General features: G+C 30.6%; 1 protein-coding gene across 1 annotated transcript in view; it reads left to right on the top strand.

Annotated features, from left to right (window-relative positions):
• The window catches only part of LOC107438830 (restin homolog), a gene marked incomplete in the record, with an annotated part of 125,086 nt that overhangs the window by 73,059 nt on the left and 28,134 nt on the right, over positions 1-23,893 (top strand).

Below are 23,893 nucleotides of genomic sequence, written 5' to 3'. Positions count from 1 at the left end.
CATGTATACATATTGAAATAATACATATTGTAATAATATTGTATGTATGTAATAATAATACATATATATTTGCTCTTAAAATATGTAAATACTCCTCTAAGAACTTTATATTAAATTACCCTTTCAATACTGTTTTATTAGCTGAGTATTTAATAGATAGAAAATTTTAAAAGCACCAAGTTGTAAAAAATAATGAATACACTATAAAACTTTCTCTGCCTCTGTTAGTGTAAAGTTCCGTTAATATTCTCTGTTAACAATTGACCTCTTTTATCTTTGGTTTTCTAATATTGAAGTTTATTTCTCTTAAAAGTATCATTACGATAGACAAATGACGTTTTAAGATCAAGATTAAATTGTGAGAATTGAATTCCCTGTAAAATTGTATTCTCTGCTGAATTGCAGTGTTTGCAAGATAGTTAATAAATCTTACTGCCTTAATCGGCTTTAATAATATCCTTATACGATTTTTTTTTATCCTTTAATTTTCTTAAATTAAAATATAATTTATTAAATTAAGAAAATTAAATTCCCTGTAAAACTGTATTCCCTGCAGGATAGTTAAGTCTTGTTGTCTTAATCGGTTCTGATAGTATTCTTTTACGAATCGTTCTTAAGTTTTCTTTAGTTATTAAAATGTATCTTATTTAATTGTGAAGATTGAATTCCCTGTAAAACTGTATTCTCTGCCGAATAATAACACATTCAGGATAGTGAGCAAGTCTAACTACCAGCCGCTTGTGATAATATCCTATCGAATAACCTTGAATATTTTTTGTTAATCATTTTATACAATCGGATATATTTGTTGGATTTATTACAAAAATATGAGTAATTTTAACTTCAAAAACTGAATATGTAATGGGCAATTTGGAGTCGGCACCATTTCGGTATTGTATATTCATATATTGTTTATAATGGCCTTGTGAATGCGAAAGGTAGGTTCTTTGGTATGAATGGCTGAATTCTCTAGTGACGCCAACACCTGAAGAATATGCCACTTGGCATTGCTATATTGGGCAGCAAAAATATCTGGGAAGATCCAACAAGGTCGCTACTTTTTTTTTTTTTTCATGTGTCAGGTGTTGTGGTAACAGGTTCATGATGTGTAGGCGCGGCCTCAGTGCCGCCTTCTTTCATAGATCAGGAGAATAGATAAAATTGTTACGGTTAAAATAGTGATTTTCGTTTGTAGAATATCTCGGTTCTTCTTTTGAATGAACACTAGATTGCTAAACATTGACTTTCGACTTTTTTTCCAATTTCGCGAATTTATGATGTAACCGTATCATCTTCAAGTATTGCAAATTGTATCTCTGTTTTTGTTTAGAATTGAATAAAAGTTGAAGAGTATTTTCCTTGAGCCAAATGAATTTGTTTGACGCAAATAAAGGAAATCTAAAAATAAGCTTGATTTTTAATTCGTAATCTATGAGTCGAATGTACAGAATTTTAAAAGATATAAGTTACCTAAGGGTAAAAATATTAGAAATCATAACTCAAAAATGTCTATACATTTATAAGTAATTTCTTACCGATTCCTTTTCAATTTCACATTTTTTGCTCTTTACCTTTTTTTTTTTTTTTTGAATCAAACTACATTAGATTATATTAGAAAAATGTATGTTATTTATTTAAATATAGCATGTTTATAGGATGCGTTATGATTGTGTTAACTTCGCTTTAACAAATAGATTTTTCATTTTTTTAGTTTGATAGCAGGCACTTCATTTCTCTCCCTTGATAATCCCGATTTGATGTGTTTGATATTTTTTGAGCTCTTTCTTTAAAACTTTTCCGAGTGAAAATCGACGAAAAAGATATTTTTTATGCATGTATAATTCAGTATAGAACTATACAGGGCTTACAATAATTATATTTTCTATTTGTTGAGGGAAAAAAAAACTCTAATCATAACAAAACAATTTTTACTTACTAAACATACGTAAATAGTTTTATTTATTTCTTAACGTATGATGTTTTAAATAAGCATAATATTTATATCCTACGGTTTTTATTAGTTCTAAAATATTTTACAATTTTAAATAGAATAAACATTATTATTAGTCAAATTATTTCAAACATAGTTTAGATGCCATAAAAAAATATCTTAAAAATATCAAACTATGACATGCAACTACCTTTTTAATTTAAAAATTGTTGCTAATTGCACTTGTAAGAAAAACTCGAACCACTATTGGTTTGTCAATAGACTTAGTAACCTTATCAGTTCTTTGTGAAAACAGGCGATTCAAAATTTGAAAAACGCAATTTTAGCGCGCAAGTGAGAACATTGCTCTTTGCTTAAAAAAAACAATAATAATAAACTTATAAAATTAAGATCTTGAATTTTTAACTTATCATAGAAGATGGTTTATGTCGAAATAAAGGAAATTAAAAAAAAAAATGTCTCGTGAAATAATGTAATCCTGGAATCACTCCTTGAAGATTTTGAAGTGCTTGTATTGTAATAAATGATTTTTCAATTTAAAGAATATGAATTGTATTGATATTTAGAGTGTAGTTCCTTTGAAATATCATTAGCTCTTTTCACACTCGTCAGTCATTTCAAACCTACAGCGAGCTTCAATGCAAAATAATGAGAATTTAATGAATTCAGAAACAAAACGATAATGATTTTCCTGACTATTCGCCAAATGACTTTTAACTAATTAACAAAGAAAAAAAAAACTGTTGAAATATTTGTTTTATTCAGTTAGAGAACTTGCCCGGATAATGAACAGATCGTTTTCTCCCTTGTTTCATCCAAGGATGAGTGAAGAGGAAAAAAATTGCAGGCAATTGCTCTGTTTTCAGCTCAGTCATTCACCTCGTCGCATCTATACACTTGGAAAATCATTATTATAATCCTTCAGGGCAATCATCATTACATTATGCATAGAGTAGTAAGCGAAATGAAAAGTAGAAAAGTCGGACAAGATGCACCCCTACAGCTAATATCGGACTCGTTAGGACTTTGTTCATAATTTGTTCATTTTATTTCTGAGATTAGCTTTTTAGTTGTTTTAAAATACAGTGACTGATCACAGAGAAGATGCCAGCGTGAGTCTCAGTGTTTTTTAATTTCTTATTTTTGATAGGAGTGATTTATTCAACTTTAGAACACTAACCTTGTTTTTAATGAAGAAAAAAAAAAAAAAAAAAGCTTTTGAATTTTATAATGGAAGGCAAGATTTTGTTTTTAGCTTTGTTTGTATTCCTTTATATTCGGATTAAATAATGTGCTGGTCTTTTTTATTAATTTGTTTACTTAGCAAATTATTTTTTGAAATGAATGCAAGTCTGAACTTTTATGTCTTAGCATATTTTAGGGCTGTCAACTTTCTACTCTTTTTCTGAAAAATTCTTAAGTTTGTTTTTATCCTTTGACGCAAAATTTTTATTGAACATATTTTCCATGCTTTTTTTTCTTCATTATTTTGTATTGAACAATATGTTTAGCATTTTAATAGTTTATGGTTATGAAATAAAACATGAAACACCGGTGTCTTTTCTTCGTTAATGGTAAAATCTTCCAAACACGACTCTCTTCCAAACAATAATTTTTCAAATTTGCACATATTCTCAGCTATTTAGATCTAACAGTAACAGTTATTCATCATTGAAATTTCTTTAGTTTAAAAAATCAATTATTTAAAAAATTTTGATCATGAATGAAAGAAAAAATGACAAACTATTTATTTTAAATTTTAGTACAAATTTAATTCCGATAATGTAAAAGATTTTTTTAAACAACTGTTAGACTGCTTTTTATAGTTAAAATATACCAAGATATATTTTTGATTGTACTTAAAGCGCTAGAAAAAATATCTCTGAAAGGGACACCGGTTCCCGTCAAAGGGTGCATGTAAGATTCTTTGTTTTGTAAATTTGATTTAAAGTTATTTTCTATACACATGCAAATGATTCAAAAGTCGCCACGTTCTCCCGTGGTGAGTCTTTGTCAAAACTTCTGAAAGCTTTAATTGTCTATATCAATATTTTGCAAAAAGCGTAAATTATATTGAGTAATATTGAACTGCTATTAATCACGTGACTTTTTGTAACTTTCAACCAGCAGCTTTTATATCATCCTTTGCAGTTGCGGTGAGCGGTGTTTAGACTGTAAGCTCCTCCATTAAATGTTTTACATTTAATGTAATTACATTTTTTTATCAAATATTATGTAAGTTGAAAATGTATTTACATGCAACATTTTCTTGTTCAATGTGAAAAATATAATTCAATTTTGAATGCCCTAAAATTTCATTATTAAATTTGTTTAAAGATCATTTTTAATTTTTCATAAAATATTTCAATCCTATCCTATATTTTAATCCTATTTTATAAAAAATTAAATTTCACGATAAAATTGATAGATTTAAAATCCTTAGTCGTTAACTGGATCCTCTTTTGAGCCTCTCTATATGACTTTTATTATTACATAATTATAATTTTAAAGCTCTCTTCTTTCAAATGATATAGTTGTAATTATCAATAATATTTTTCTTCACTAAATGGATTTTCACATGGAAAAATTAACAAAGAAAAAAATTTTAGTCGATAATATTAACCACGGATTTGCCCGAAATGGATTTGCACATGGAAAAATTGTATAAATTAATAAAGAAATTTTTAGTAAGTAATTTTACCCACGGATTTGCCTGAAATGTATTTGCACGTGGAAAAATTATATAGATTAACAATGGAAATTATTTAGTAAAGAAATTTTTTAGTACGTAATTTTAACCACGGATTTGTCCGAAATGGATTTGCACATGGAAAAATTATACAAATTAACAAAGAAATTATTTAGTAAATAATTTTGGCAATGGATTTACCCGAAATAGATTTGCGCATGGGAAAATTATATAAATTAACAAAGAAAGTGTTTAGTAAATATATCCGCAAAAATATACCATTAATTCAATGATTTTATATAAAATTTTATTACTTTAGTTGGGTATCCATTGTTTTTTATCAAATTTTGAAAGAGTTTATCGATTTGTTTTTTGGATAAATAAATATTACTACACATTCTTTTAATTCTGTTCATTTCATTAAAAGTGGTATTTAAATAGATGCTTCTAGAAACATTAGAATTCCAAGTAATTAGCTTATTAATATTAAAATTAAAATCATTTCTTTTATCGTATAAATCAGCAAAGCAGATATTTTCAACTTTTATAATACCCAAATCCAAAAAATTGAAATTAATATTATCATCATGATTACGAAGTAAGATTAATTCCTTAGGGTAAATATCATTTAATAAAATGTGAAAAAAATTTTTTAAATAAAATTTCATCCTTTTTTTCTTTTTTTTTTTTTAAACTGTTTGTTATTTTTTTACTTATTATTTCCCCCCCTTTTCTTTTTCTTTTTCATATGTCTATAATTTCTCTTTGTTTTATCTTCATTTTGAACATTTCTTATCTTCATTTATCTTCATTCTTCATTCATGANATTAATATATATATATAAAAACCAGCATACTTATTTAAAAAATTTTCTTTTGTGTCCGAATTCTCTAAAATTGACGGCGGAGGAGAATATAAAAAATTTTCCGTTTTTTTTATTTTTATAATGAGTAATATTAAAAAATTCTCTCGTTATAGAGACAAATTTTTCAGGAACGCCGTTCGCGCTTATCTGGTTATAATTATCTTATTCCCGGAAATAACCTTCCACAAACTGATGTTCTCTGTGATTAAATTACAGATTACTCTTAGCTTAGGATTTTGAACAGAAAAATCTAACCACAGCTTTCTGTAATCGGATAACATTTTACATGTTACTTTATTTTTCAAATGAGGTGTACATAAATCCTTTTATTAATCATTCAAGTTAATTTATATTTTAATGAAGTGTGAGGCATGGCTAGAGCAAGCATTTCAATTGTATATCCATCAATCAAATGTAATTCACCATTTTTAATCCTATCTCTCTGCTTGAAGTTTTAAACCCACGTGGTTATGTCACATGCCATGTTTTAATGTTATGTTATCAAAGAACAAAATAATGATCGACCTGGCCCGTCTCTTCGCATCCCCAGCGAAATACAAAAGTGTCGGGGTCATGGGGCCATCTTATCGTTTCGGATGCGCCCTTTTTTTCCAACCACGGAGGATGATCTCGTTAATGAAAGATTCTGGACTTAATGCCGCAACCATGGAAGAAATTTTAATTCATAGCTCGTGACGGCTAACTCGTATAACAGGTTCTCGTTTTGACGCCCTGGCAGGTGGCTTGTCTCTGTTGTCTGCCCCGGCCGAATCTCCATCCGGAAAAAGAGAGGCATGATTCTAAAATCACGATTCCCTTGTCCGGTTGGCTTATTTGGCTTGTCATCCTTCTTTTGCTTGAGAACCATTGATTAGAAAGGATTTCTATTCTTTCTTCCAAAAGTGGCTAAGTTTGGGGTACACATTAAGAGTTCCACACAAATGGATTATATCCCATTTTATCTCGTTTACTTTGGTTATTTGAAATGATTTTTAAAGAAAGTTGCTGTGAGTTTGTTGACACATTAAAATTCCAAAAATTGTGGGCTAAGTTCGATTTTTTCACAGCTACTAATTTAAAAAAATATATATATATAATAGTTGAAATCGAGAAAGCACAGACTGATAGTTTTAAGTAAAATTTTAAAACTTCATTAATTATTAAATATCCTGTCAAATGAAAAAAAAAAATATCTTTGGAGATCTTCAGACAGTATAATCACAGTAGAAATAAGTGACGCAGTACGAGATGGGGATAAACCAAATTTTCTCCAAAGGGAGATTTTTCTCTATCAAACTAATTATTGATATTGTTTCCAAATTGTCATTGTACCAGCTTACAGGCAATAAAATCAAAATCACACAAAAATATAATTTCCTACATGGTAATTATTGTGTTTTTTTCCTTTCCTTTCTAAAAGCGCTCTCCTAGGTATTTTTTTTTTTAACTATATTTATTTCGAGACTGAGGGAATTTTTTCATACTTTATTTAGTTGTTTGGATTTATAATTTACATTTGTGAACAAAATATAAAAATTAATGTTTTAGCTTAAATTACAAAGTCTAGCATCAGAAGTAGCGTCCAGATTTTGGAAATTTAAGCACCTGATTTTTATTTAAACAAAACAGACTTCGCGGATTTCTTTCAGTGAAGCTAAGTTCATTTTCTTACTTTTTTTAAATAATTCGTGTAGTAACATTAAATTTTTTCTTTTACGAACGATAGATATATAGAACGATAGATTTAGTCGATAGATCTTACGACGTAACAGCAATGTATGAATAAAATTTTTAATTAAACTACTCAGTTTAATTAAAAATTTGGTTAAAATGAACGGTCGAAAACTTATGTTTTTTAAATTATTTTTTTTCATTTATATTTGTTATCTTTATTTATATTTATTTTTTCAAATATTTGTCAACTAACCATTAGCAATAGTTTTTCCCTCATTCGTGGATTTATGCAATTTAATTTATCGATCTTAGTAAAATGAAATATTTCAATGAAAATCTTAAAACAGACATAACTTACTGCAATTGAAATCTTGGCCATTTTTGTTAATATTTCCTTTTCGTCACCACATGTCCACAAACATCATTGTTTTTCTTACATATTGTAATTTGAAATAGATTTGTAACATAAAACTGAAAATGACATTTGAATTTTATCATTTTCTAAAATGACATTTTTAATTAATTTTATTTCACATATGAAGTAATAAATATTGAAAACCTTTTTTGGATTCATTTAAAATTAACTTGTTTTTACAAAAATAAAAGTAATTATGGTTTGTCTGAGGAAGTCAAGGATTTGTTGCATTATTATTCTGGCAATTTAAGAATATTCATATTGGGTGTGGTACCGTATCGACGTAAATAAAGCTTTTAATCCTCTAAATTTGAGGAAATGCTGCTTCCCGAAAATAATTTTTCAATCTTTGCATTCGTTTGTGACTCCTGTTTTCACAATTTTATGAAAGTGTTTTACAAATAGTTTTAGCTAAAAATTGTACATTTAATAATTAAAAAAAAATTATGTTAAATAATTCTGTTAAAAAATGATTACGAACTTGCTTTTCTTTCGGACAAGTTGAGTTAGTTGTTACTGCCAAACAAACACTAATCTCTGCATTCATCAAATATACATCATTGTGTTTTAACCTTAAACGCTGATAGGACGCCGGCGTCCCTTTTCTATGCTTTTTTCTGGCGCTCTAATTTTTTGGTATTTTTCAATTATAAGAAAACAGTATAATAGTTGCTTAAAAAATCTCTTAGAATATCGGAATTATATTTCTTCTAAAATATAAAATCCAAAAAAACTAGTTTGAAATTTTTTTTTTTATCATTCAGATTCAAAAAAATTATCAATAATTGATTTTGTAAATAAAAGAAATTTCAATGATGAATGTTTCTCTTAGATCTAAATGTCCAAATCTGAAAAAAATATTGTTTAGAAGTGACCCGTGTTTGGATGATTTTACCTTTAAAGCAGATAAAGACACCCGTGTTTTGATTACGAGATTTTTGGTTTGTCGGGAGTGGAAAGCGAAATCTAGTACAAACCAAGTATAAAAATTTCTAAAACAATAAGGATTTCAAACTTGTGTGTTTTTAAGCTTAATGCGCCATTATAAAGGGATTAACAACGATTGTTTCGTTACATAAATGTACCTAATTAAAAACTTCATTCCCTTCAAAAATATATGAATAGGAAATAACAGTCGACGTGTTTCAAGCGCTCAAAAACAGACGCCAATTTTCTAGACTTTGCCGGATGATTTATTTAATGATTGTACAATGTTTGAAAAATATTAAAATCGGTAAACATGGGATTTATTAGATAATGCAAAAGATGTTTTCATTTTTGTTTGCTTTTTCTTTTCACATCAGATTTAATCCTATTTGATTTCATTACTTTGCTCACGTTTTTAATGAATCTTCCGCAGTGTGTTTTCAACTAATGTAACTCATATGCATTTTGGATTGTATTAGTTATTATTTGATGAGTGAATTTTAAACCCTTACTTTAAGGGTATTTTTTTTTCAATATGTTCACATTTTGTTTAAAAAGAAATCTTACTCTTCATGAGAACTAAATACATGCTATTGAAGCTGACTTATCATATTTGCTATTTTAGGACGTCAGATATAGTTTTATACTATCGTCCATGAAATTCAGAGAAAATTTTATGAGCAAAGTGCAGTATTTATTATTTTTATTTCTTATTTATTTATTTCTTTTAATGAAATGAATACAATATTATTCTGGCAAACGAAAAGTACTCTGCTTTCATTTTCCTGTTTTTAGAAATTAGTAGCATTATTGATTAAAGTTTTTTTTATTTTTATTTATTTTTTTAAAAATTTATTTTGCAATTTGTTATGAAGTAAAATACTGATCAATAATACAAATGTGTTGAAATATTTCTGTTTCTCATTTTATATTATTTTTAATGAGAATGTTAAAAATTTGCAATTGAAAACACCTTCGATTTAATGAGAACGATTTTAATATGTTGGCGCGGATGGCGCTTTTTCCGTTAGTATCATTTGGCGTTCCCAGCTCTTCGACCTCCGGGAGGAAAATTACGAATCCGCAAAGAGAGAAGTTGTATTTCAACGTGACGTTTCCCAGAGAACGCTGCTGCATCCTTCTTATCGCCGCTCTCATTCTTTTTCTGACCTTGTTGCTCCCACTGGCTGTATACTCCCCGACCACCGCAACATCTCCGTAGGGATTGAAAATAATTTTCGTTCCTACTTTCTCCAGGAGCATTGTTAATGAAGAAAATATATCACCCGGAAATGTTAATAGATTTGTTTAATTTACGTTATTTCACTGCATTTATTTTACTAGCGTACTGATGCCGCTTTAGTGATACAGGTTGCCTGATAGTGAGTTATTGAATTTGTTTTATAATTCGATTATTGATGAGACATGTTTTCCAGTGGTTTTAAATCGTCATTTTCATCACTATAATGTCTTCATTATCTATTGCGATTGTTTCAAGATACACAATGACACATTTATCATTTTAGACTCAGTATTTTTGATATAACCTTAGAAACTGCAAAAAAAAAAGTTGGATTTATGACTACCGATTGTGCGGATTATTTAAAATGCTTCTTACCCTTATAGACCGTGACACTGTGCTTCGCACGCTTTCTTTTTCACGCATCGCGTAAATTAGACGGCGCCCTAGTTGCTTAATATGCGTATCAAGTGGAATCGTCAATTGGATGGAAGTCTAACAAACAGACCGGCTGATGGAAGTGACATGCCGAATGATGACGACACCCAAAAGGATATCAAATCTCACACTACTCCTAAATTTTTCAAAATATTTCGCCGCAAGAAACGACGCCAGGTTGATCAGAATTCCGAGTCTCAAGCTCCTTCCGAAGTGGATGAAAGTGATTGTGCATCCATTAGTTCCATAGCCACTGTTGCCAGTCAACCGGCAACGGAAGTATGCCACCGGGATCGGACGTTGTCCCTTTTTTCTAGCTTCAGGCTCAGTTTACCGGGAGGAAGGAAGAAATCGAAACCTTCTGTTCCCCCTTTGTTCCATGCTGAAGAAAATAATCGCTACTCGAGTCCGGATCTCAGGAGAGAGAAATTAGATTGTTCTAACGAGCCCATCTCCAAGTCAGTTTCCTCCTTTGGGAAAAATAGTGGTGATTTTGACAGCCTGTTGACGGATACCCAATCCTTGCGGGGGGAGACCTCGAAATCATTTGCAGCATTGAAATCGGATAGTGTCAATGTGCAACCCAAACTTCCTAAAAGTGTGTCCTTTTCTGATTGTCAGACAAAGCGTGGCGCTGTGAGAAATAATGAAATGTTGACTCAATCACAATCTGAAGAAGGTACTAAACGTAAGAAAATAGGATTTTTTAAAAATAGGAGTGGTTCTTATAGACTACCAAAAAATAGTGCTGTTTGTCCCTCTGATGTCAAACTACTGGCTCACACTGATTATGATGTGGATACAAAAACTGATGCGAATTCTATCGTACAATGTGTGAATGAAAGTTCAAAACTTATAGTGGAAAACAAGACTTTGAGTTTATCTTTCGAAAAGTGTGATGGAAATGCAGAAATTAAATCCCAGGTTATTTCAGATGCTAAGAAAAATTATTTTAGGCATCGAGCTTCGCATAAAGATGAGGAATCTACACACGTGCAAAACATAGTAGCTAGCTACAATCCCGTGAACAAATACACCGAAATACAAGATGAACATAAGTTTAAAGAAAGTATATCCAGAGGTAGTTGCACAGACTCTGTAAAATTTAGTGTTGAGGAAAAAGATCAAAATAGAAGTTTACCAGCAAATGTAACATACCTAGAGCATGATTTCAATGAAAATATAACTCTCGTAGTGCCTTTTATAAAATGCACTCAAGAAACGGTTTTACTGGACAAAGATGATTCAGAATGTCTCCCAAACAACAACTGTAATTCTTCGAGTGATGTTCACATAAGTGAAGAATGTGCTCCCGAAACATTTGATAAAATTATGGACTCTCTTGAACGTATTTCAAAAAGTGTTCAAGACACGCGTGTAACTGTTCAAACCTCTATCAGTAGTGAAATATCCGATTCAGATATTACAAAGAGAAATATTTCTCCGAATAATTTATGTGCGAAGAATGAAATATTTTTTGATGGTGCTTTAGAAGAGTCGCAATTAATGGATACATACTGCACACCTGAGAGTGAAAAACAAGTGAGTCATGAGCTTATTTCTAATCATTCTTTTAAACATGTCTCCCATCAAAACTGCTCTGATCTTAACAGCAATCGATTCGATCAGCTGAGCTTGGAAAATCAAAATGCTTTTCCATTTGAAGCGTATCAGCAGATCTATAGACGAATTCATACTAACCCTAGTGTTCCTAACTTTTATCTTGATTATTTGAACTGTAACGACTCGCTGTTATTCAAACCTTATCTTGCAAAACCTGAGCTGAATTATTATTTGGATAGTTTAAATTCACCTAATCACGAAGGCAACTTTCCCAAATTCGATAGATTAGACGCACTCATCGAGAATAATATCCGTAAGAAATTAAACATGCCTCTCCAAAGTATTAATGAAACTGCCTCTGTTTTGCTTCATTGCGAAACCTCAGATTTTGATGCGGTGTGCGATGCTTATTCTACGGATAGGCGCTATTTTCCAACTCGTGTGAAAAATCAAGATCGATGCCCTTCTTATTACTCAATGAGCGTAGGGCCCGCGGCCTTACCCATCACCGGCGTCACGGTTGCTGGGTCCGATTTACTCCAAGGAATCGACGACACACCTCAGTTATCCGAAAACAAAGGCGGAAGCTTTAGTACAGACATTGGATGTTGTTCTGGACAATTTTCTGAAATGCTGTCCACCTTCGAAGCACCTCTTAGAATATGTGATGAAATGACTGAAAGCTTAGAGAAGGCTTCGTATAGTGAAGATAAATGTAAAGATGACAGTATTTACAATGGAAGCGACAAAGGTTCTTCGGAATCGAGTGGTGTAGAATTTTCAACAGAAGATTATTCGGCTACACCACTTCCCAGCGAAAATTCAGATTATTTCTCGATGCACGAGGAACATTGTTTTGCTGATGAATGCCCGGTATCAACACATAACAGTGAAGAAGTGGATCATTGTATTCATTCTGAAATTCAAGTAAATGAGAACTCTGGAAAAACTTCTGTTGTTGATACTCCTTCTTTTCTATTCGATTTGCCAACTAGTCCGGAGGAAAGTGTCTGTTTTAATGAAACTGCTACCGAAAAAGATGAAAGGATCGATTATGAGGATGAAAGTCATAAGGAAAAATCAAGTTTTGCTTTTAAAAATACTGAGTCCCACCGAGATAATGTGAATGAGTGTAAAAATCTATCAAACTACCGGAAAAACTCCAGTGATAAAATCAGTCTTTCATTTATTCCCAGCTTGAAGCGAAATGGTACGAAACTAACTAAAAAAACATTGCCATTGAACAGGAAAAAAGAGCGATCTAGTTCGCTTACAAATACCGAAACCCTAGTCTTATCACGTGATTTTAAAAAATTAAAAGTTTCGGAAGCTCACATTACAAATGGAAACTTTATGGAAGAAGCTGTTTCTGAAGTAAAGCGATGCGAAGCTTCAGATAAACTCTCGAAGCAAGGAGCTGTTGAAGTCATAACTGTATGCGACAGCACAACTCTGGGAAATGTTGATTCTAATCAATTCAATCCAGAAGAAATAGTGTCAACAAACACAGAATGTCCGACTGTGAAATCGAATGCAATTGATTGTTCCAAATCATTTTGTGCAACTTCATCTAGAAGATCATCTAATGCTACTTTAGATGAGACATCACTTTCCGAGATTTACTCTGCACCTCTTCATCGCGGTGTTAATTTTCAAAAACTTCAGTCGAGATGTGTGTCCTTACCGGCTGTAGTAGGTCAGTCACCCCATAAGGATTTATGTCCATTCAGAAATAAGGATACTCCAATAAAGAAATCACGGATACCTAAAAGTAAGTTTATTGATTGCTATTTTATAACTGTATATAAATTATCTTTAACGTACTTTTTTTTTCCCTTATAAAATATCCTATTGTTCAGAGCTCGTGAAATTCTCTTTTACCCTTTATTAGCACATTCTTTTGCGTATATATAGATCAAGCACATATATATGAGTCGAATAGTTTTATTAGAAACTAAAAAAAAATTAAAATAAAAGAGCTAGTATCAAAAAATAGAGTTTCTAGCAACCTGGATAACCTTTTGGGGTCTTTGAAAAAACTAGAAAATTTCTTAATTTCTGAAAAAAAATCAGTAAAATTCTAAATTCCCGAAGAAAATAAAAAATTTTAACGTAATTTTAAATCTAAAATTTATTTTTTCTCACTACAGGTGAAACACGTTTCTGTACTCTCCTTCGTTGTAAACGAAATTGTTTTATCTGTTTGCATATATTTAATGAAAAAAAATTCCATAATACATTTTGTAAGAAAGAATGTAGTATTCTATTTATATTCGTGATACAAGTAAGAAAATAATTCTGCTTAATTTATTTTACATAACATTGTAATAATGTTACATAGATATGTAAGAACATACTTGCGTTTTTTTAAATATATTTTTATATCTTTTTTTCAATAGAGAGTGCAAAAAATAGTGTTTAAGCCTGTTCTCTTAAAGTTTAATTTAAATGTTTGTAATTAATTTTATTCTGTTTAATTTTCTACTAAATGGTAAATTCGAGACTTGTTGTGAAAAAGTGTTTTCAGATATTTTTCATAAAAGCTTGAGAAAAATTTTTTTTCATTAAAAACAAACACCCCGTAGCAACCAATATTAAAGGTAAACAAATATATATATTTCCACCTCCACCGAGTATTTGAGGGTTTAAATTAAAAGCGAAAAAATTGTTGTGAAATAAAAGAGATATTCTATCACGCATTTAAAGAATTATAAATTTATTGAATGCTTTTTCAAATTATTATTTGACTTCACGTTAAAAATATTTTTCTGATTTTTTTCGTGCTCATACATTTATGCTTGCGTTCTTTAAAACTTTTCTTTGTGTTTTTGTATATCCTTTTCATGAATTTACAATATAACTGATACAATTTTAATTTTTTAAACTAATAATTTTGACTAATATTTTTCGTAAAGCTTTAACAAAATTGAGTAGGAGTCAATAAAACAGGATTTTTTTAAATTTTATTTGCAAAAAGAACTTATAATAGAGGATTTTATTATAGAGGAGGAAATTTGTTATGAAATGTATGTCGTATTATAAACGCTTACCGTACTTTAAGAAGCTCAAAACTGATTGGAGGAAGAAAAAAAAAACATTTTTTGACAATACGTTTTATAATTTTTTCTACTCCATAAATTTAAAATAAAAGTTATTTTTAAATGTTATTTAACGTTATTTAGTTTTTCCTCCTTGTGGTTCTTGATACTTTAATTCTGTTCTATATGTTTTCTTTTAAAAAAAGTTTTAATGCCGATAACATTACTGAACATTTTTTAGTTCGTCTGCTATTGGTTTTCTCATTTCCGATACTTCTTTTGAAATAGCCTATTTTTAATATGTTTACACATAAGCAATGTTTACGAAACAATTAATCTCTTTTTCTTCTCCAGTTTACATGATTAAAAAAGTTTGTAAACAATGGTATTTGGTTATTAAGTAATGATGTGCTCTGCTTCCTAATTTTCAGTGCACTAACATCACTAACAGCTGTTGGTGATCATTAGTGTAGTTTGAAGTATATTTGTTTAGCTGTAAAAAATATATGTTTCAACTACTGGAGATAGTTTATAGCTACAAATCATTGCATTACTTCATAATGCATAACTAGTTTCTTAGCGTTTTCCATTGAAATAGAAATTTAAAAAGAAAAAAAAAACAAGTAGTAGTTATTTTTTTAATTTAATTATAGGAAATACAAATTAACTATTCGGTTGTTCGGAAAAAAAAGTAATTTTTTCTTAAAGAAAATGAAAAGCGATTTTTTTTTATACTTAGTAAATATTTTATTGAATTAATTTACGAAATTACTTTCCGAACAACCCAATATTTCAAATTGGGGGATAATTTTCTTTCAAAAATAAAAATGAAAATTTTGTTTCAAAAGATTTTTGTTAGTTGTTTCTATCTGAAAAATATTTGATTTGTCATTTTTTCTATTGAATATGCACCATTTTGTATAATTATTTACTCATCTCTAAACAATTTTAAACATAAATTGTATGTAACTGAACATATTGTGAATGTAATTCAAGATTCTCATATTAAATCACTTGGTAAAAATTATCGATTAAAAATCTGATTTTATTGATAATAAGTATTTTACCTAGAGAAAAAAAAAAGAGAAGGGAATGTTCCTGAATAATGGATTGATATTCAAAAAAAAAAGAGGCTAAATGTAAAAATTTAGAGAGTAAATGTTAAATAATTTTCTGTTTAGTGAAGTATATTTCAATGATAATTGCTTTTTTAGATTTATGTTTACTTAAATACAAGCGCTTTTAAAAGTTGCAGCTAGGGTGTTTAAATAATGAAGGATTATTTTATCGGACCTTTAATTGGTAAATAAAAAAAGTCTGAATTTAAATTAAACCAAAAACCCGATTTTTGTTTTAAATCACGATTTTTACTAATTTTTCTGAAATCGAACATTCATTCAAAAAATACGTTTGACTGAAAGTTGTTATAAATGTGATCGTTTTGTAATATTTAATGTGTTAAAACCATTTTCGAAGTTACTTTTATAGCCGAAACCAAGAATTAAATAATAGCTTTATACTGGAAAGCAGTATGAAATTGTATATATGTATGAATATGTATGTGTGGATTAGTTTTTTTCTTAATGGCTAAAATAATTAGTCTTTTTTGTTAAGTATTCTTCCATCTGTTACGAATACTCATTAAGTGCATCCAAGCTTTTTTATTAACTGAAATGAAAATTGCCTGTGGTACTAACTTAACAGAACAGACATTTTGTTCTCCCCTCCCCCCCAGAGGACGAAAAGAAAAATCTGAATCTCAGTTTTCCAACTTATGAATCCGTAAGTTTTAGTAATGGAACTTTTTTTTCCTACTTACTGTGCAAACTATCTGGATTAAGAAAAGAGAACATAGTAGAATGGACTATTTATGGAAGGTATACGATAGGGCATACCTAAAATAATTTGTTATATTTCCTGTCAGGATGTTTTGACCCGAGAAGTTCGTTTCATCATTTTCTTCATAGTTACTTTTTTTCAAGAATATTTCTTTGCGTTAATGTATACTATCTTTTCTATTTTGATTGTTCCAAAAAATAACTACGCCTCTCGTATCTGTAAGATATTTACAGTGTGAAGCGATATTGCCCCCGAAGTTTAATTAAGAATTTCCTCAAATAAATGAGTAAAGCAGACCGGATGTTATAACCAGTATAACTTATTTTTTTTAAAATCATTTGTTTGATTGAACATAGCTGCCAACTTGTTTCGTGTTGTGGTATAGCAAACGATGTCTTAATGTATGCATAAATCTTGATTTTTAAAGTTTGAAAAAAAATTATTTTAGTACCCATGACAAATCAAACATATAGGTGCATTTTATTTTTAATTTTATAATCGGCGTTGAACAACCAACCCAATTCTGAGTGAACGATGGTTAATGTTCAACTCCGTTTGTATTTTTGAACCCGACCCGGAACACAAGGGAATTCCTGGATGAAGCATTGGGACGAACTAGCCTTCGCTGAGAACTTTTTTGATGGAACTAACTTGCATTTGCATTATATGGATAGGAAGACCACGAACCCTTCCACTGTTAGGCCGATGTCTTGGGGATTCTAACCCATGATCCATCTACCACTGAAGACATTTTACGTCAGCACTGCGGTCGGTGCGAACCGGAAGCAGAATTTGTATCAACCAGCCACTGCTGGGATTCGAACTTGGGTTACTTCACTGTGTGGCGAACGCTCTATTCCCTAAACCACCGCTGCTCAACATAGGATCTATTAGTTGGATAGTTAAGCTTCTTTTCTTTCTACTTTTAATTATTATTTTTCTGTCACTTCATTAAATCTTTCCCAGCGGCTCTGCAAGTTAACAGCGTTCGTTTTGACAAAAACAGTTAATTGTTGTTAATGTTATAATGTAGTCTAGTTGGATAGTCTAGTTGACAGGGTGTTGGGCCTATGTACAAGAGGTAGTGGGTTCAAACCCCGCTGGCCGAAGTAGTGGTGATGGTGACTGGTAAATGGTGACTGGTACCCGTTAAATCTGTCAGGTCACAAAGTCCACCACATTCCCATAGCAAATTATACCTATGGAGGTACTGAATTAGAGATGGATCGTTTGTCTGGTTCAGATCGAAATTACGATTTGTGGATAAATGAATGGATGCATGAACGGGTTCTGATATATGTGTGTGACTGAAGTCGTATTCTTGGCCATAGATGGCGCCACTGAAAAACAGGAAACGCACCCTTTGCCTTAAATTTGCTTGGTTAAACAAAGCACACTGATAATGGCAAGTAGCATTAGAAACAACAACACTATTATAATGCTTTTTTAATGATATTATAATTAAAACGAGAAATCAAATTATTTCTTAGTTTCTTTTGCAATGATAGTCTTTCATAAATTTCATAACTCTATAGCCCATTTAAAAAAATATTTTTATGTTATTCGGGCGCAAAATTCGAGCCGTTATCGAAGCTAGTTTCTTGTTAGATATTCTATGCAAAGAGTATTTGAATGTCACGATTTCTGGTCACCCTGAACAATTGTGTGGTAAAAGTATTGTTTAATGCTTGGAATATAAATCCCGACAGCTACATAAGAATTAACTTTATCACTTTTGGAACGACTTATAAATTGAGAAATCATAAGAAAGTGCGATATAATAGACTCCTATCTTGCAATGGTGGAATATTTATGATCAGTTTGTTACTTCAACTGGAAACAATGACACAGTAGACCCGTATTTAGATTAAATGTCAAGTGATTTTGCCTACATTTCATTTTAGCCTCTTTGTTCGTCATTTGAGATAAACTAAACCTTGAAAACATATGTACGGCGTTTTATGTATGTCTAAATAATAATAATTAGAACGGGAACACCAATGTATAACAATAAAAAAGAACAGATTTTGTTATTTCTTTATTTAGTTTATCGCGTGCAAAGAAATGATATTTTATAAATACATGAATAATCATGTTCTGTAACGATATGTTCAATATTTGTTTTGTTGTTGCAGAGGTATTAAACAATTCAATTAGGATATCCCGTGGAGCTCGCCTCTTAATGAGGTAATATCTGGTTCGAATCCCAGCACTGGCTAGACGATACGATTTCTGCTCCCGGGTCGCACTGACCACAGTGCCTGCGGTAGACGGATCATGGGATAGAATCCCTTTGCCATCGATCAAACCGTGGGAGATATTCTTGGTTTTCCGTTATAGGCAGGCTCGCCAATGCGGGTTAGTTTCATCAAAAAGTCCTCCATGAAAGGGTACCAGTGCTTGATCCAGGAATTTTCTTCTGGGTTGGGTTCAAAATGACAAAGCTATGGACTCTGATGTCGTAAACTTGAAATTGGGTCGGTTGTTCCTCGCCGGTTATTAAATAAAATACAAACATCTTATGAATGCTTAGATTGTTAAACTTCATATGACTGATCCCAAACCAGTATTTTAGTAAAACTTAATTTTTTTAATAAAAATAACCTATATGTTTTAATATTTTTAAGGAGGAAAAAAACCCATTGTTTTAAACATTCCTGAACAGAGAAAGTGTTGGTGTTTGTCTTCAGAAACATATATATTTGTTTACTATTTATATAGCATATTTGTTTACTATGAAAGTCTATCCAGTGCTTCCTACCCCCTTTTTTTTATTGAATTTTCTTTTGATTATAAGTTTTCTAGAACGCAATTTACTTTTTTTTTAAAGTTTTTAAAATTTCATGGTAGGCTAGTCAATGTATCAAAAATAATTTCTAATTAAATATCCGTTTCTTTTAATGGCACTTTTTTCTTTCCATCCTAATAGTGAATTGACTAATATTGTTTGATGCCATCGATTCACAAGTTCAAGTACCTTGATAAATCCTGTTTCATAAAACGACCTCATTAAGCTCCTGTACGATTCGTGTTTTTCTTTCTTTCTCTGAAACTAAACAATCGTAAAGAAACTTGTGACCTTGAACTGACTTTAGGATCTCCATCAAGGGAAAGTAGAGATGAAAGCAAAGAATCCGGAGAGGGGACTGCAAATATTGCTTTGAATCGAAATAAACAATTCCTTTTCCTACACCTGATGCGTTTCTTTGATCACTTAATGCTTCTCTGGTTCCTACGCTCTTCCAAGGCTTTTCCTCTTCACTCCATACAATGGACGCCATTGTGAACACAATTTTTTTTTGCTGCCCTGATAAAAAGGATGACTTATTACCTATTGCCGTCGATGAAAAATGAGCATCAACCTCTAGTTATAAAAATGCAGAAGATAGACAAAAAAAATGCAGAAGAAATGTCTAAAAATGCAGAAGATTCGCAAGCACATACTAATTACCAATAAATTTATAAAAGAAGCGGATTTTAATTAATTATTTATTTATAAATCCACTTAATATTAGCAAAAAAAAAAGCAATACTCATCTTTTTTTAAAACAAAAAAGGAAATATCTTTTAAAAAAACTTTCGACCAGCTACTTGATGGTACAATATTCGATTAAAAATGTAGTTACGGCCCTGCCAAACGCTGTTACAAGAGGAACAGCGAGGTCTGACTTAAAGAAAATACTAGCTATCAGGCAGATGGGTAAAATGCAGAAGATCTTATCTTCTGCGCATAAAAGAGAAAAAAATAGCTAAAATAAGTAAAAATGCAGAAAGCTTCTGCAAAATGCAGAAGGGTTGGCAGCTATGGCATTGTTTTATAAGAGGGAGGGCGTGTTTCTAATGTTCTTCCTAAATAGTTTGCAGGTGCACTGTGGATGATGAAAGAAAACTGAATGCAGTTTTATTTTTTCCTTTCTATCTTTTGCATTTTAAATTTAAGAAATTATTTATCTTATGGTGAGGTGGATAGTCCGCATTAAAATATTCTTTTTTAAATGGATTTCTAGTTTAGGAAAATCAAACTATGTTCCCATAACAAATCAATACCTCTGGGGGTACTAGATTGGAGATCGATCGTTCTCTGATTCAGATAAAAATTACAATCTGTGGATGAATGAATGAATGGATGTATGAATGGGTCCGCCTTATAAACAGATCTGACGTATAATGTGGCAGAAGTCGAATTCTTGGCCATAGATGGCGCCAGTGAAAAACAAAAATCTCTCACTCTGCTTTAAATTTGCCCGGTTTCACCAAGCAGGCTTGCCCATGTGGCAAGTGGCATTAGAACCAACCAACCAAATCAAACTGGAAATAGCATAGTCTAAATGTTTACTGTACATAGAGTGGTCAACATCCTATAACAATAACATTTTGAGATTTTGCGGTCTAGTATTTGGCGTTTCGATTTCTATATATTCGTTTACATTAAATCCTTCAACAATCTCAATTCGTATTCAATTAGATTAACTTTAATTTGATTCAGGAAATCATTTACATTTCTGTTACAGTATTTTAGTATTCGTTTCGAATTTTTTTGCAGACAAATTACGGTTGTCGATAAATGGTTGACATAATGTTATAATGTTTTCTTTCTTTCTATTTTTTTAAGCAAAGATTTCAAATGAATAAAAATCTATCAATTTTGTTTCAATAACTGATAACTATTGAAACAAAAGAAATTATCGATCCAATAAGATAGAATTTTTTATCTCCGTAGAATTTTCGAAATTTTTTTTAAAAAAATGTTTAACTTGAAACAAACAATAAAAAAAATTCTAATGATTTTATTTTAAACTTGATATTCTTAAAGTTTTTGCATTTGTTTGGTCCTTTATAGAAATGTCTCTATGATTTACATGTTTTAAATTTTAATAATCATTTTAAACGTAGACCTAAATTTTTAAAGAAAATGCCAGCTTGTTCATTGTAATCTCTTGTTCTGTAACAATATTGAATAACGAATTGAAATAAAAAGTTAATTCTTCCCATAATATAGTTCTTGGGAATTTATCACGCATGCAGTGCATGAAAACAACTCCACCAAAACATCTTAGTTAAATATAGTCTTCTTATGGTTAACTTCCTCCCTTTTTGTTTCTTTGTTCATTTTGTGTTAAATGTAGTTTCTTACACCGCTCGTTTATTTGAGTCCGGTTTATTATTTTCCCTCGATAAACTGTTTACGTAACGTAATAAACGTATTAACGTAAATAAAAGATATTAGTGTCCCCAGCGAAGAATTTCAACGCAAAGCCTCAAATATCTTTAATAACCTGTTCAGTTCACATGAGACAAAATTAACAGTCGACCCATACTATTTTTTTTTTAATAAATATAGAAATAATTTACTATCTGAAAATGGTTTTATTTCACGCTTTTTTTCTTAAAAATGTTCATCATTTTGTACATGAACCTTGTAATGGTTATCACATTTTGAGAAATGCTTCAAAAGACTTACATTATTAATATCATCAGTTTTTTTATGGTTTAAAATGTTCCAATTTTTTTAAAAAAGTGACCACTGTTAAAAGTGCTACGACTGACCTTTAGCAATATTCCTTATTTTGCCATATATTATTCGGGATGTGTGTGGTCACACACTTCAGGTTGTTTCAAACGAAATCCCTATTCAGGTCATAACATTGCATTTCAGTTATTTAAATCCAGTTTGAAATCACCGTCTCTTTGCAAGTTTTTTTTTAATGTTTTAATTCTTTTTTTAAGTTTGTAAATGCATATTTTATTTAGAAGTCAGTTTTAACATTTTTTTTATTTCCTTTTCACACAATATAAAATATAGTTGCAAATCTTTGCTCTCGTATTTTGCTGATACTCAATGGAAACTGGCAACTGAGAACAAAATTAAATAGGGTAAAAATAATTTTAAGAAAAAATGAAACGAAATAAAATCTATATTTTGCAGTCGAAACATAGACTTTGTAAATGAAATAAATACAGCTACATAAATTTTTAATAGAGAATATTGCCATGATAATAATAATATTTTAATGTGTACCGTAATCGTATCTAATTTTTCACTTTGTATGTTTTCCATCGCAGGTGCTTTTGTTACAAAAACCATTCCACTGCTTCATTTCTTGTGCATATTAGTATACTATATCCCGTTTCTGTATAATCGTCGTTCGTAACCAAATATATCTTATTAGGTAGTCTGCCTTTTTCACCGACAATAAAAGGCTCTTGATTGAGTGTTATTTTGAAAAATAGAACCAGGTATCATTAGACTTTGAAAGATGAAATTGTTATTTGGTAGGTGTTTATGTATGTTACTGAATCTAATAATTCTGAAAGTTTTCTCATCTTTTTCCGATTCTTCATTGTCCCGTACTCAGTGAGGCAGAATTATTTTGTTTTGTTTTGCGACTGCATTTTACTGTTTCTCTTTCAGCAATAAAATATTTGTAAATGTTAAATCGAATAAACAAGATGTGCTTGAAATACTTTCTTTTATGACCGCCAGTTAGAAGGCCGACTCATACAACGAATCTGAGGCATTCACTCGATATTGCCCCCCCCCCCTAACTCAAAGACTTTTTGTGTAAAACTAACTGTTAACATTGATACCACTAAACTATCCTCGGATAGTCCGACAAAAAGGAGACTAACCGTCTCTGTCTGTCATTGTCAGTCAGTAACGATACATAGCCTCTGCCGGGATTCGAACCTTGATTCGTCGTAATTAAATAAGGATTTAATCTTCTAACCCATGACAACACTATACGTGAATATTTTTCGAAAACCTATCGAAATCGAATCAATATTTAACAAATGTCCATCATTAAAGAAGTAAAAAAGAGAATCATTGCCACTCACGGCGATGGGCAAATTAAAATTATAAATAACTTTAATGGATGAGATAATTTAGGATTTTTCTTTCTATTCGTTGCGATTAAAATTATTAAAAAAAAGGTTCAAGGTAGAAAGGTAGTGATTAGATTTATAAGTCAAATTTAAGTCTGTTTTAATTTGTTTTAATTCTTTTCAACATTTCATTTTTAAATCTATCCTAAAATTAAACACAGTGTTTCGAGAATATGTTTATGTAAAAGCTTCCGAAAATGTAATTAAAATTTATAGAATTCGATTGGATCGATTGATACTTTCTATGGTACTTGAAAAGACCAAAATGAATAATTTTATTTTATAACCGGCGTTTGAACAGCCGACAAAATTTCGTGTTTACGATTACCTATGTTCAACTTCGCAGCCTTGTAATTTTGAACCCGACCC

This window comes from Parasteatoda tepidariorum, chromosome 4 (assembly GCF_043381705.1).
Source record: "Parasteatoda tepidariorum isolate YZ-2023 chromosome 4, CAS_Ptep_4.0, whole genome shotgun sequence".
NCBI lineage: Eukaryota > Metazoa > Arthropoda > Arachnida > Araneae > Theridiidae > Parasteatoda > Parasteatoda tepidariorum.
This window is presented reverse-complemented; position numbering and strand designations above follow the sequence as displayed.